Genomic DNA, 6,000 nt, shown 5'->3' with positions numbered 1-6,000 from the left:
GCCGTCCTTTCCTTCAAGGACCCCTCCCCTGCTGGAGCTGGACTCCGGCAGTAATTGACATATAACATTGTGTAAATTTATAGTGTACAATGTGATGATTCGATATATATAGTCATTGGGAAATGATTATCAGAATAAGGTTAGTTAACACATCCATCACCTCACAAAATTACCATTTTTTGTTGTGGTGAGAACATTTAAGATGCTCTTTTAGCAGATTTCACGCACACAATACAGTATTATTATAGTCAGCATGCTGTACATTAGGTGCCTAGAACATACTCGCCTTATAACTGAAGTTTGTTCCCTTTGGTGAAATCTCCTCGTTGCCCCCACCCCCACCACCGACTCCAGTCCTGGGCAACCACCAATTTCCTCTCTGTCTCTATGAGTTAAGCTTTTTTTAGATTCCACAATAAGTGAACCTAAACAGTATGTAATTTTTTCTTTTTTTGAAAGATTTTATTTTATTTATTTATTTTTAAAGATTTTATTTGTTTATTTGACAGAGAGAGACAGCGAGAGAGGAAACACAAGCAGGGGGAGTGGGAGAGGGAGAAGCAGGCTTCCTGCTGAGCAGGGAGCCTGATGCAGGACTCGATCCCAGGATCCCGGGATCATGACCCGAGCCGAAGGCAGACGCTTAACGACTGAGCCACCCAGGCGCCCGGAAAGATTTTATTTTTTATTTATTTGTCAGAGAGAGAGCACAAGCAGGGGGAGCGGCAGGCAGAGGGAGAAGCAGGCTCCCCGCGGAGCAGGGAGCACAATGCGGCACTGGATCCCAGGACACTGGGATCATGACCTGAGCTGAAGGCAGACGCTCAACCGATGGAGCCACCCAGGCGTCCCTGTAATTTTTTCTTGATAACCAGACACCATGTACTGGGTAAAAGGTACTGATGTACATAGACCTTTAGTAATGTGCTAGTGAGGTGTGGGGGGAGGGGAAGCATTCTATCATCATATGACTAGGACTTAATCTTTTTATAAGTCTATGCCTCTCGATTGTGGGATTCATGATTGTTTCTCAGATTCTTTTGTCTACTTGTAGGTGGGAGAAGACCGGTAGACTGGATTTGGTATTTCCCTTCTCCCACATGGAGGGCTAGAGCTGGCTGGAGTTAGATAATCACCTCTTACCAGGTCAGGTTCGATTCTGATAGGATCCCAGCAGGCTAGGCTCTGATTAACTGGTTCCTCCTGGAGTGCAGGTTTTGTTAAGAAGAACAGGATGCTCTGGTTATGTTTAACAATGGTTCCTTTCGCCCTCCTCCTGGCAGAAACACAAGGTAATTTATCTATGATATTTACTGTGAGAATCCGGTCAGGCTTCTGGAATTAAGTCTCACAATATTGTGGTTGCCCTTAAACAAAATAGCAGCAAACCCAATTCAACAGCATATTAAAAGGATCATATGCCAGAATCAGTTGAGATTTATCCTTGGGATGCAAGGATGGTTCAACATACCAAATCAATAAATGTGATGTAGTACAGTAACAGAATTAAGAAAAAAATCATATGATCATCTCAACAAAGGCATTTGACAAAAATTTGACAATAAATGTTTTTTGTAGTTTTTTGACATGTCACACTTGACAAAATACAACATCATTTCATGATAAAGACTCTCAACGAACTAGGTGTAGAAGGAATTTACCTCAACATAATAAAGGCCATATACGACAAGCCCACAGTTTACATCATACCTAAGAGTGAAAGGCAGCCCCACAAGCATTATTTGGACAGAATTCCTAGAGTGGCATAGCTATCAGAGGACAAATATCCCAAATTCCAAATTGAAATATTTTGAATGGAATGATCAACATGGAAGTGAAAAGAATCTGCATTTATCCAGTTTCCAAAAAGATACCTGGGAAAAGCACAAGTATACCAGGAGAAGCTATATTCAGACTGCCAATGAATATCTCAAAGCAACTTTCTAGCGGAAAATTCTGAGATCAGGATGTTGTATCCAATGTTATAATATTCAATAAGCCATTGACTATGGGCACCTCAGTTTGAGGGCATACAGGGGAGAATAACATTTCTTTCTCCTTACGCTCATGTTCCAGGTGACAGAGATAGCATTTACTCAAATCCTAGTAATAGAAGTGTATTCTATGGGAACATGTGGTGATTGGCAGGCTGAGTGGCACTGGGTTCATTTGAATTGATGTTGAGGAAAGAATGTCCAGGAAGCAGTGTAGGACGATGTTTACTCTGCAATGGTGTTCTCCAGTGTATTCATTGCTTCCAAGTTTCCACCTGTGTTTAAAGCTTCTTTCCTGATATCTGCAGTAATCAATCGAGAGAACAGATGTAACATTTGTGCACAATGCCCAGGACATAAGAGCAGATCCACAGATACTGGCGTCTTTAGCATAGAAGAAGGCTTATCACGAGTTATCAAATTTTCCATATAAAACACTCAGAAATGCATCCCTATACTGACCCCTGCATTGAGGAAGCCATGATAGTGGTTCATTGTTTGTCAACAATCATGTCATGGACCATTGTTTCAAAGTTAGGTATTAGGTTCCCAAGAGCCTCCTTATTGAGAGTTGACTCTAAATGCAGAAAGGGGAAAATGGAATGAATATGTGCCCAGTCAGGTGTATTGGTCATTACTGTCTACCTGTTTCAGGAGATCTTATCAGAGAAGACTTTGAAACATATTTTGTATTACCAGAAGGAGATAACACAGGCAGAGTGAAGACATGCAGACATTTACAAAACCATTGGTTATAGATGGGGAGGGAGAGGCGGAAGCATCAGGACACAGATTAATTGGTTAAATCATGTGGGAGGATAGGGTGGGTTAGATCCAAGTATCAATCAAAGATATTTTCTCTCTGAGGGGCAAAACTTAGGTGTATATTATGTGAATAGAGTGAAGTGTTAGGAGCAGATGGGGATTAAGTGTTGAGGCCTCAGTAGGGGAGGATGAGGTCTTGACCTAGTGTGGGTAATTCTCTCAGCAATCTGTCAGGTGAGTTCAATTTTATAGGGATGCTACTTGGCTTAATAGCTTTGCTGAGGCCACACAACTTACCAGGCAATAGCGAAAGGAAGTAACCAATGCATAATTCATTATTTTTCTCACATTAGTAAAAGTCAGTGCATATTTTTGGAGTTATGCATATGAGTAGCGTACACGTAGCCTGAAAACGTCTTTGCCCTCATAGATTAAGACTTTGAAGAATGCTTTTAGGTCAGATGAGTTTTTAAAAATGTACTCAAACATTCAATAATCACGCAGTCACTCTTGAGCATATTTTTACATGAAAGTGGTTGGTGTCACAACATCTCTACCACAAATACTTTTCCATGAACTCAGAAAGGAAAAAAAAGTTAGAAATCCATGATACTATTTTTTTGAATGCAGTGGTGTTTTAGGGAGTTGGCTCATAGTAGCTCTTGAGAACATATTCAGGAATTTTGCAATTCCGTTGTTAAACCATTTGTAGTTTTAAATCATGGAAATCAGCAAACACTACCAAAGAGTACTTTTTCCTTCCAAGAGCTGGTTTACCAGTACACCACTAGATATAAGTGTCTGGCAATCAGAAATCATAGTCTATAAATAAAGATGAATAAATCCTGGACTTGGAATTGTAACTTATGTGCTGTCACACTAGAAACCATGAGGCTTAGGAATTACGTGATCTGCTGACTATGATCGTAATCATTCACCATATAGCCACTGTAGTAGGCATCTTCAAGACGTTTTTCATATTCCTTTTGCAAATTCTCACATAATAATTCTTCGTAGAACCAAGTATCAGTAAAATGTTACGCTTTTAAGTGAATTAACATACTTCATTCTATCAGATATGGTGCGTTATTTCTCATGCTTTCTGCTTTTGTTTGGAAAGGAAGTATAATGCCAGTCAACTTAGTCATCTCCTTGCTCAGCAGGGAGTCTGATTCTCCCTCTCTCTCCTTCTGCTTGTGCTCTCTCTGTCAAATAAATAAAATCTTCTAAAAAAATTTTAAAAAATTATGTATTTTCCTTGGTTTCAAATAACTTGGATGTATATTCTCTTAAATAGTTCCAGTGAACACTTCAACAAGGCTTTAGAACCTACTATATATTTTGCTTTTAACACCAAAGTGCCATTTATCTTCATATTTATATTATCTTCTTAAATCATAGCTTAAACTGTTGCATTATATTCCATCAGATTGACATGTCAAACTTACCAAGTAGCTTGTTGTTTCACCAGAGTAGAATTAAAATTCTCAGTACTTGAATTCCATTCCTATTTCACATCCCTGGTTTTCTGTTAACACCAAATTAATTTTTGGAAAAGTTGTGTCCCTAAAGGATTATTTTGTCCCTGCACACTTCGTTAGAAGAATTTGCTGCTGCAATTATGTCGTCTCTCTCTTTTTTTTTTAAAGATTTTATTTATTTATTCGAGAGAGAGAGAATGAGAGATAGCACAAGAGGGAAGAGTGTCAGAGGGAGAAGCAGACTCCCCGCCGAGCAGGGAGCCTGATGTGGGACTCGATCCCGGGACTCCAGGATCATGACCTGAGCCGAAGGCAGTTGCTTAACCAACTGAGCCACCCAGGCGCCCTATGTCGTCTCTCTTTTTAACACCACCTCAGAGACTCACCTGTCCTGAGACTGTCATGGCAAGTGTAGGTAATATAATCACATCCCAATGGAGATGAGAGCACCATGTGCCCCCATGACCGTGGGGCTGATATGTTCTCACCAGCACCCGCCTGTCATTTGTGTCCCACCTGCACGTGGAGGAGAGGCGTCAGACTCAGGTGGGTCACTTCTGCCTTAGCTCCTACACGGAATGACCAGACAGACTCTTCTGAAAGACTTCCCTTCTCTCCTTGAGGCTCACCATCATGTTTTTCTCATTTTTCCCTTCTAGTTTTCCCGTATGTGTCTTCTCCATTTCTCATCATTTATTTGCTTTCTGTTTTCTTTTTTCTCTCATTATTTTTCTTCCTTGCTTTCTTTTCTTTCCACATTGCATATCATCTTCTGGGGTTTTTTAAAATTTTGATTTTTCTGATTTTATCCCATGGTCTCTCCTCTTTATGAGGTGTCACAGCACAATGTTAGGAGACCTGAATCTGGAGTCCAGGCTTCCTGGGCTGAATCTCAGCTCTGACCTTTACTAGATGGATGACCTTGGGCATTATGTTTGTACCACCTGGGTTTCCATGTCCTTACCCATAAAATGAGAACAAAAATAGCAACTTCCTCTTGAGGATTAAACAAATTATCACAGGTAAGTTATTTAGGAGTGTGCATGGCCCATAAAGGGGCCTATTAACATTAATATTCTACTATTAATATTCTCACTGCTTTCCATCCTTTATTTGTAGCTCACTTTCATCGCTCTTTGGCACCTGTCATTTTCGTGAGTGACTCTCTTTTCCTCCGTCGATAGCCTATGTGGGCTTGTTGTTGCAGTTGCTTTGTTTCCATTTGTGTTTTCTTACACTTCCTTTTTTTTTTTTTTTATTTTTAAAGTAGGCTCCACACCCAGCGTGGAGCCCAATGCTGGGCTTGAACTCACAACCCTGAGATTGAGACCTAAGCTGAGATCAAGAGTCGGATGTTTAACTGACTGAGCCACCCAGGCGCCCCTTCTTACACTCTTTTTGCCCCTTTAGTTCATTTCTGTCTTTTCTTGTGCTCAGAAAACTTTCCAGTTATAATTTCCTTTCAATTCTCTCAATTCTTTACCTCTCTTTTCTTTAATGCCTTCGAGTCCATTTAATTTATTGCTGGGATGAGGTCTTGTCTAGGTTTTCCATTTATTCTGTTTCCTTTGCCACCTCTTCCTTTATTGGTGCTTGTCTGTCTCTTCGTCATCTAGTCATTCAGCTCAGTGACCCTACACATTTTCACATTTTCTCTCTTTCTTTTACATTTCATTTCTACTCTCTACTTCGACTGCTTCTCCCCTTCTCTTTATGATTTTATAATGTGATACATCATCTCTTATTTTGTTTTGTTGATT

This window comes from Callorhinus ursinus, unplaced genomic scaffold (genome assembly GCF_003265705.2).
Source record: "Callorhinus ursinus isolate GAN/ISIS: 27379988/994484 unplaced genomic scaffold, GSC_fseal_2.0 scaffold31, whole genome shotgun sequence".
NCBI lineage: Eukaryota > Metazoa > Chordata > Mammalia > Carnivora > Otariidae > Callorhinus > Callorhinus ursinus.
This window is presented reverse-complemented; position numbering follows the sequence as displayed.